Raw genomic sequence first — 9,507 nt, forward strand, 5'->3', positions numbered from 1 at the left:
AAACATGCAGCCCTGAGGTCTCTCATGATAGCAGGTGGTTAAATAGAAATTCGCTGCTCAGCTGACCCGGCAGGAGCAAATGTATGCCAAAAATGTACGCAGAATGAGCTTTTCAGTGAAGAGCAGCCAGGCAAATTTTAGCTAGTTTTACTTGTAAGTGGAGTTGGAAACGCTTTTCAGGCTCAGTACTCGGCTCAAAACATGCAGCCTTAAGGTCTCTCATGATAGTAGGTGGTTAAGTAGAAATTTGCCACTTGGCTGACCCAGCAGGAGCAAACATATGCCAAAAATGTACACAGAATGAGCTTTTCAGTGAATAGCAGCCAGGCACATTTTAGCTAGTTTTCCTGTTAAGTGGGGTTGGAAACGCTTTTCAGGATCAGTACTGGCCTCAAAACATGCAGCCCTGAGGTCTCTCATGATAGCAGGTGGTTAAATAGAAATTCGCTGCTCAGCTGACCCTGTAGGAGCAACCGTATGCTAAAAATGTAAGCAGAATGAGCTTTTCAGTGAAAAGCAGACAGGCACATTTTAGCTAGTTTTAATTGTAAGTGAGGTTGGAAACGCTTTTCGGGCTCAGTACTGGGCTCAAAACATGCAGCCTTGAGGTCTCTCATGATAGCAGGTGGTTAAATAGAAATTCGCTGCTCAGCTGACCCTGTAGGAGCAACCGTATGCCAAAAATGTAAGCAGAATGAGCTTTTCAGTGAAAAGCAGCCAGGCACATTTTAGCTAGTTTTACTTGTAAGTGAGGTTAGAAACGCTTTTCGGGCTCAGTACTGGGCTCACAACATGCAGCCTTGAGGTCTCTCATGATAGCAGGTGGTTAAATAGAAATTCGCTGATCAGCTGACCCTGTAGGAGCAAACGTATGCCAAAAATTTACGCAGAATGAGCTTTTCAGTGAAGAGCAGCCAGGCAAATTTTAGCTAGTTTTACTTGTAAGTGGAGTTGGAAACGCTTTTCAGGCTCAGTACTGGGCTCAAAACATGCAGCCTTGAGGTCTCTCATGATAGCAGGTGGTTAAATAGAAATTCGCTGCTAGGCTGACCCTGTAGGAGCAAACGTATGCCAAAAATGTAAGCAGAATGAGCTTTTCAGTGAATAGCAGCCAGGCACATTTTAGCTAGTTTTACTTGTAAGTGGGGTTTGAAAACTCTTTTCAGGATCAGTACTGGGCTCAAAACATGCAGCCCTGAGGTCTCTCATGATAGCAGGTGGTTAGGTAGAAATTTGCCACTTGGCTGACCCAGCAGGAGCAAACGTATTCCAAAAATGTACGCAGAATGAGCTTTTTAGTGAAGAGCAGCCACGCACATTTTAGCTAGTTTTACTTGTAAGTGGAGTTGGAAACGCTTTTCAGGATCAGTACTGGGCTCAAAACATGCAGCCCTGAGGTCTCTCATGATAGCAGGTGGTTAAATAGAAATTCGCTGCTCAGCTGACCCTGTAGGAGCAACCGTATGCCAAAAATGTAAGCAGAATGAGCTTTTCAGTGAATAGCAGCCAGGCACATTTTAGCTAGTTTTACTTGTAAGTGGGGTTGGAAACGCTTTTCAGGATCAGTACTGGGCTCAAAACATGCAGCCCTGAGGTCTCTCATGATAGCAGGTGGTTAAATAGAAATTCGCTGCTCAGCTGACCCTGTAGGAGCAACCGTATGCCAAAAATGTAAGCAGAATGAGCTTTTCAGTGAAAAGCAGACAGGCACATTTTAGCTAGTTTTACTTGTAAGTGAGGTTGGAAACGCTTTTCGGGCTCAGTACTGGGCTCACAACATGCAGCCTTGAGGTCTCTCATGATAGCAGGTGGTTAAATAGAAATTCGCTGATCAGCTGACCCTGTAGGAGCAAACGTATGCCAAAAATTTACGCAGAATGAGCTTTTCAGTGAAGAGCAGCCAGGCAAATTTTAGCTAGTTTTACTTGTAAGTGGAGTTGGAAACGCTTTTCAGGCTCAGTACTGGGCTCAAAACATGCAGCCTTGAGGTCTCTCATGATAGCAGGTGGTTAAATAGAAATTCGCTGCTAGGCTGACCCTGTAGGAGCAAACGTATGCCAAAAATGTAAGCAGAATGAGCTTTTCAGTGAATAGAAGCCAGGCACATTTTAGCTAGTTTTACTTGTAAGTGGGGTTTGAAACTCTTTTCAGGATCAGTACTGGGCTCAAAACATGCAGCCCTGAGGTCTCTCATGATAGCAGGTGGTTAAGTAGAAATTTGCCACTTGGCTGACCCAGCAGGAGCAAACGTATTCCAAAAATGTACGCAGAATGAGCTTTTTAGTGAAGAGCAGCCACGCACATTTTAGCTAGTTTTCCTTGTAAGTGGAGTTGGAAACGCTTTTCAGGATCAGTACTGGGCTCAAAACATGCAGCCCTGAGGTCTCTCATGATAGCAGGTGGTTAAATAGAAATTCGCTGCTCAGCTGACCCGGCAGGAGCAAATGTATGCCAAAAATGTACGCAGAATGAGCTTTTCAGTGAAGAGCAGCCAGGCAAATTTTAGCTAGTTTTACTTGTAAGTGGAGTTGGAAACGCTTTTCAGGCTCAGTACTCGGCTCAAAACATGCAGCCTTAAGGTCTCTCATGATAGCAGGTGGTTAAGTAGAAATTTGCCACTTGGCTGACCCAGCAGGAGCAAACATATGCCAAAAATGTACACAGAATGAGCTTTTCAGTGAATAGCAGCCAGGCACATTTTAGCTAGTTTTCCTGTTAAGTGGGGTTGGAAACGCTTTTCAGGATCAGTACTTGGCTCAAAACATGCAGCCCTGAGGTCTCTCATGATAGCAGGTGGTTAAATAGAAATTCCCTGCTCAGCTGACCCTGTAGGAGCAACCGTATGCCAAAAATGTAAGCAGAATGAGCTTTTCAGTGAATAGCAGCCAGGCACATTTTAGCTAGTTTTACTTGTAAGTGGGGTTGGAAACGCTTTTCAGGATCAGTACTGGGCTCAAAACATGCAGCCCTGAGGTCTCTCATGATAGCAGGTGGTTAAATAGAAATTCGCTGCTCAGCTGACCCTGTAGGAGCAACCGTATGCTAAAAATGTAAGCAGAATGAGCTTTTCAGTGAAAAGCAGACAGGCACATTTTAGCTAGTTTTAATTGTAAGTGAGGTTGGAAACGCTTTTCGGGCTCAGTACTGGGCTCAAAACATGCAGCCTTGAGGTCTCTCATGATAGCAGGTGGTTAAATAGAAATTCGCTGCTCAGCTGACCCTGTAGGAGCAACCGTATGCCAAAAATGTAAGCAGAATGAGCTTTTCAGTGAAAAGCAGCCAGGCACATTTTAGCTAGTTTTACTTGTAAGTGAGGTTGGAAACGCTTTTCGGGCTCAGTACTGGGCTCACAACATGCAGCCTTGAGGTCTCTCATGATAGCAGGTGGTTAAATAGAAATTCGCTGCTAGGCTGACCCTGTAGGAGCAAACGTATGCCAAAAATGTAAGCAGAATGAGCTTTTCAGTGAATAGCAGCCAGGCACATTTTAGCTAGTTTTACTTGTAAGTGGGGTTTGAAAACTCTTTTCAGGATCAGTACTGGGCTCAAAACATGCAGCCCTGAGGTCTCTCATGATAGCAGGTGGTTAAGTAGAAATTTGCCACTTGGCTGACCCAGCAGGAGCAAACGTATTCCAAAAATGTACGCAGAATGAGCTTTTTAGTGAAGAGCAGCCACGCACATTTTAGCTAGTTTTCCTTGTAAGTGGAGTTGGAAACGCTTTTCAGGATCAGTACTGGGCTCACAACATGCAGCCTTGAGGTCTCTCATGATAGCAGGTGGTTAAATAGAAATTCGCTGCTAGGCTGACCCTGTAGGAGCAACCGTATGCCAAAAATGTAAGCAGAATGAGCTTTTCAGTGAAAAGCAGCCAGGCACATTTTAGCTAGTTTTACTTGTAAGTGAGGTTGGAAACGCTTTTCGGGCTCAGTACTGGGCTCACAACATGCAGCCTTGAGGTCTCTCATGATAGCAGGTGGTTAAATAGAAATTCGCTGATCAGCTGACCCTGTAGGAGCAAACGTATGCCAAAAATTTATGCAGAATGAGCTTTTCAGTGAAGAGCAGCCAGGCAAATTTTAGCTAGTTTTACTTGTAAGTGGAGTTGGAAACGCTTTTCAGGCTCAGTACTGGGCTCAAAACATGCAGCCTTGAGGTCTCTCATGATAGCAGGTGGTTAAATAGAAATTCGCTGCTAGGCTGACCCTGTAGGAGCAAACGTATGCCAAAAATGTAAGCAGAATGAGCTTTTTAGTGAAGAGCAGCCACGCACATTTTAGCTAGTTTTCCTTGTAAGTGGAGTTGGAAACGCTTTTCAGGATCAGTACTGGGCTCAAAACATGCAGCCCTGAGGTCTCTCATGATAGCAGGTGGTTAAATAGAAATTCGCTGCTCAGCTGACCCGGCAGGAGCAAATGTATGCCAAAAATGTACGCAGAATGAGCTTTTCAGTGAAGAGCAGCCAGGCAAATTTTAGCTAGTTTTACTTGTAAGTGGAGTTGGAAACGCTTTTCAGGCTCAGTACTCGGCTCAAAACATGCAGCCTTAAGGTCTCTCATGATAGCAGGTGGTTAAGTAGAAATTTGACACTTGGCTGACCCAGCAGGAGCAAACATATGCCAAAAATGTACACAGAATGAGCTTTTCAGTGAATAGCAGCCAGGCACATTTTAGCTAGTTTTCCTGTTAAGTGGGGTTGGAAACGCTTTTCAGGATCAGTACTCGGCTCAAAACATGCAGCCCTGAGGTCTCTCATGATAGCAGGTGGTTAAATAGAAATTCGCTGCTCAGCTGACCCTGTAGGAGCAACCGTATGCCAAAAATGTAAGCAGAATGAGCTTTTCAGTGAATAGCAGCCAGGCACATTTTAGCTAGTTTTACTTGTAAGTGGGGTTGGAAACGCTTTTCAGGATCAGTACTGGGCTCAAAACATGCAGCCCTGAGGTCTCTCATGATAGCAGGTGGTTAAATAGAAATTCGCTGCTCAGCTGACCCTGTAGGAGCAACCGTATGCTAAAAATGTAAGCAGAATGAGCTTTTCAGTGAAAAGCAGACAGGCACATTTTAGCTAGTTTTAATTGTAAGTGAGGTTGGAAACGCTTTTCGGGCTCAGTACTGGTCTCAAAACATGCAGCCTTGAGGTCTCTCATGATAGCAGGTGGTTAAATAGAAATTCGCTGATCAGCTGACCCTGTAGGAGCAAACGTATGCCAAAAATGTACGCAGAATGAGCTTTTCAGTGAAGAGCAGCCAGGCAAATTTTAGCTAGTTTTACTTGTAACTGGGGTTGGAAACTCTTTTCAGGATCAGTACTGGGCTCAAAACATGCAGCCCTGAGGTCTCTCATGATAGCAGGTGGTTAAATAGAAATTCGCTGCTCAGCTGACCCTGTAGGAGCAACCGTATGCCAAAAATGTAAGCAGAATGAGCTTTTCAGTGAATAGCAGCCAGGCACATTTTAGCTAGTTTTACTTGTAAGTGGGGTTGGAAACGCTTTTCAGGATCAGTACTCGGCTCAAAACATGCAGCCCTGAGGTCTCTCATGATAGCAGGTGGTTAAATAGAAATTCGCTGCTCAGCTGACCCTGTAGGAGCAACCGTATGCCAAAAATGTAAGCAGAATGAGCTTTTCAGTGAATAGCAGCCAGGCACATTTTAGCTAGTTTTACTTGTAAGTGGGGTTGGAAACGCTTTACAGGATCAGTACTGGGCTCAAAACATGCAGCCCTGAGGTCTCTCATGATAGCAGGTGGTTAAATAGAAATTCGCTGCTCAGCTGACCCTGTAGGAGCAACCGTATGCCAAAAATGTAAGCAGAATGAGCTTTTCAGTGAATAGCAGCCAGGCACATTTTAGCTAGTTTTACTTGTAAGTGGGGTTGGAAACGCTTTTCAGGATCAGTACTGGGCTCAAAACATGCAGCCCTGAGGTCTCTCATGATAGCAGGTGGTTAAATAGAAATTCGCTGCTCAGCTGACCCTGTAGGAGCAACCGTATGCCAAAAATGTAAGCAGAATGAGCTTTTCAGTGAAAAGCAGCCAGGCACATTTTAGCTAGTTTTACTTGTAAGTGAGGTTGGAAACGCTTTTCGGGCTCAGTACTGGGCTCACAACATGCAGCCTTGAGGTCTCTCATGATAGCAGGTGGTTAAATAGAAATTCGCTGATCAGCTGACCCTGTAGGAGCAAACGTATGCCAAAAATTTACGCAGAATGAGCTTTTCAGTGAAGAGCAGCCAGGCAAATTTTAGCTAGTTTTACTTGTAAGTGGAGTTGGAAACGCTTTTCAGGCTCAGTACTGGGCTCAAAACATGCAGCCTTGAGGTCTCTCATGATAGCAGGTGGTTAAATAGAAATTCGCTGCTAGGCTGACCCTGTAGGAGCAAACGTATGCCAAAAATGTAAGCAGAATGAGCTTTTTAGTGAAGAGCAGCCACGCACATTTTAGCTAGTTTTCCTTGTAAGTGGAGTTGGAAACGCTTTTCAGGATCAGTACTGGGCTCAAAACATGCAGCCCTGAGGTCTCTCATGATAGCAGGTGGTTAAATAGAAATTCGCTGCTCAGCTGACCCGGCAGGAGCAAATGTATGCCAAAAATGTACGCAGAATGAGCTTTTCAGTGAAGAGCAGCCAGGCAAATTTTAGCTAGTTTTACTTGTAAGTGGAGTTGGAAACGCTTTTCAGGCTCAGTACTCGGCTCAAAACATGCAGCCTTAAGGTCTCTCATGATAGCAGGTGGTTAAGTAGAAATTTGCCACTTGGCTGACCCAGCAGGAGCAAACATATGCCAAAAATGTACACAGAATGAGCTTTTCAGTGAATAGCAGCCAGGCACATTTTAGCTAGTTTTCCTGTTAAGTGGGGTTGGAAACGCTTTTCAGGATCAGTACTCGGCTCAAAACATGCAGCCCTGAGGTCTCTCATGATAGCAGGTGGTTAAATAGAAATTCGCTGCTCAGCTGACCCTGTAGGAGCAACCGTATGCCAAAAATGTAAGCAGAATGAGCTTTTCAGTGAATAGCAGCCAGGCACATTTTAGCTAGTTTTACTTGTAAGTGGGGTTGGAAACGCTTTTCAGGATCAGTACTGGGCTCAAAACATGCAGCCCTGAGGTCTCTCATGATAGCAGGTGGTTAAATAGAAATTCGCTGCTCAGCTGACCCTGTAGGAGCAACCGTATGCTAAAAATGTAAGCAGAATGAGCTTTTCAGTGAAAAGCAGACAGGCACATTTTAGCTAGTTTTAATTGTAAGTGAGGTTGGAAACGCTTTTCGGGCTCAGTACTGGTCTCAAAACATGCAGCCTTGAGGTCTCTCATGATAGCAGGTGGTTAAATAGAAATTCGCTGATCAGCTGACCCTGTAGGAGCAAACGTATGCCAAAAATGTACGCAGAATGAGCTTTTCAGTGAAGAGCAGCCAGGCAAATTTTAGCTAGTTTTACTTGTAACTGGGGTTGGAAACTCTTTTCAGGATCAGTACTGGGCTCAAAACATGCAGCCCTGAGGTCTCTCATGATAGCAGGTGGTTAAATAGAAATTCGCTGCTCAGCTGACCCTGTAGGAGCAACCGTATGCCAAAAATGTAAGCAGAATGAGCTTTTCAGTGAATAGCAGCCAGGCACATTTTAGCTAGTTTTACTTGTAAGTGGGGTTGGAAACGCTTTTCAGGATCAGTACTCGGCTCAAAACATGCAGCCCTGAGGTCTCTCATGATAGCAGGTGGTTAAATAGAAATTCGCTGCTCAGCTGACCCTGTAGGAGCAACCGTATGCCAAAAATGTAAGCAGAATGAGCTTTTCAGTGAATAGCAGCCAGGCACATTTTAGCTAGTTTTACTTGTAAGTGGGGTTGGAAACGCTTGACAGGATCAGTACTGGGCTCAAAACATGCAGCCCTGAGGTCTCTCATGATAGCAGGTGGTTAAATAGAAATTCGCTGCTCAGCTGACCCTGTAGGAGCAACCGTATGCTAAAAATGTAAGCAGAATGAGCTTTTCAGTGAAAAGCAGACAGGCACATTTTAGCTAGTTTTAATTGTAAGTGAGGTTGGAAACGCTTTTCGGGCTCAGTACTGGGCTCAAAACATGCAGCCTTGAGGTCTCTCATGATAGCAGGTGGTTAAATAGAAATTCGCTGATCAGCTGACCCTGTAGGAGCAAACGTATGCCAAAAATGTACGCAGAATGAGCTTTTCAGTGAAGAGCAGCCAGGCAAATTTTAGCTAGTTTTACTTGTAAGTGGGGTTGGAAACTCTTTTCAGGCTCAGTACTGGGCTCAAAACATGCAGCCCTGAGGTCTCTCATGATAGCAGGTGGTTAAATAGAAATTCGCTGCTCAGCTGACCCTGTAGGAGCAACTGTATGCCAAAAATGTAAGCAGAATGAGCTTTTCGGTGAATAGCAGCCAGGCACATTTTAGCTAGTTTTACTTGTAAGTGGAGTTGGAAACGCTTTTCAGGATCAGTACTGGGCTCAAAACATGCAGCCCTGAGGTCTCTCATGATTGCAGGTGGTTAAATAGAAATTCGCTGCTCAGCTGACCCTGTAGGAGCAACCGTATGCCAAAAATGTAAGCAGAATGAGCTTTTCAGTGAATAGCAGCCAGGCACATTTTAGCTAGTTTTACTTGTAAGTGGGGTTGGAAACGCTTTTCAGGATCAGTACTGGGCTCAAAACATGCAGCCCTGAGGTCTCTCATGATAGCAGGTGGTTAAATAGAAATTCGCTGCTCAGCTGACCCTGTAGGAGCAACCGTATGCCAAAAATGTAAGCAGAATGAGCTTTTCAGTGAAAAGCAGCCAGGCACATTTTAGCTAGTTTTACTTGTAAGTGAGGTTGGAAACGCTTTTCGGGCTCAGTACTGGGCTCACAACATGCAGCCTTGAGGTCTCTCATGATAGCAGGTGGTTAAATAGAAATTCGCTGATCAGCTGACCCTGTAGGAGCAAACGTATGCCAAAAATGTACACAGAATGAGCTTTTCAGTGAATAGCAGCCAGGCACATTTTAGCTAGTTTTCCTGTTAAGTGGGGTTGGAAACGCTTTTCAGGATCAGTACTCGGCTCAAAACATGCAGCCCTGAGGTCTCTCATGATAGCAGGTGGTTAAATAGAAATTCGCTGCTCAGCTGACCCTGTAGGAGCAACCGTATGCCAAAAATGTAAGCAGAATGAGCTTTTCAGTGAATAGCAGCCAGGCACATTTTAGCTAGTTTTACTTGTAAGTGGGGTTGGAAACGCTTTTCAGGATCAGTACTGGGCTCAAAACATGCAGCCCTGAGGTCTCTCATGATAGCAGGTGGTTAAATAGAAATTCGCTGCTCAGCTGACCCTGTAGGAGCAACCGTATGCTAAAAATGTAAGCAGAATGAGCTTTTCAGTGAAAAGCAGACAGGCACATTTTAGCTAGTTTTAATTGTAAGTGAGGTTGGAAACGCTTTTCGGGCTCAGTACTGGTCTCAAAACATGCAGCCTTGAGGTCTCTCATGATAGCAGGTGGTTAAATAGAAA

Source organism: Lissotriton vulgaris, unplaced genomic scaffold, assembly GCF_964263255.1.
Source record: "Lissotriton vulgaris unplaced genomic scaffold, aLisVul1.2 SCAFFOLD_170, whole genome shotgun sequence".
In the NCBI taxonomy this organism is placed as follows: domain Eukaryota; kingdom Metazoa; phylum Chordata; class Amphibia; order Caudata; family Salamandridae; genus Lissotriton; species Lissotriton vulgaris.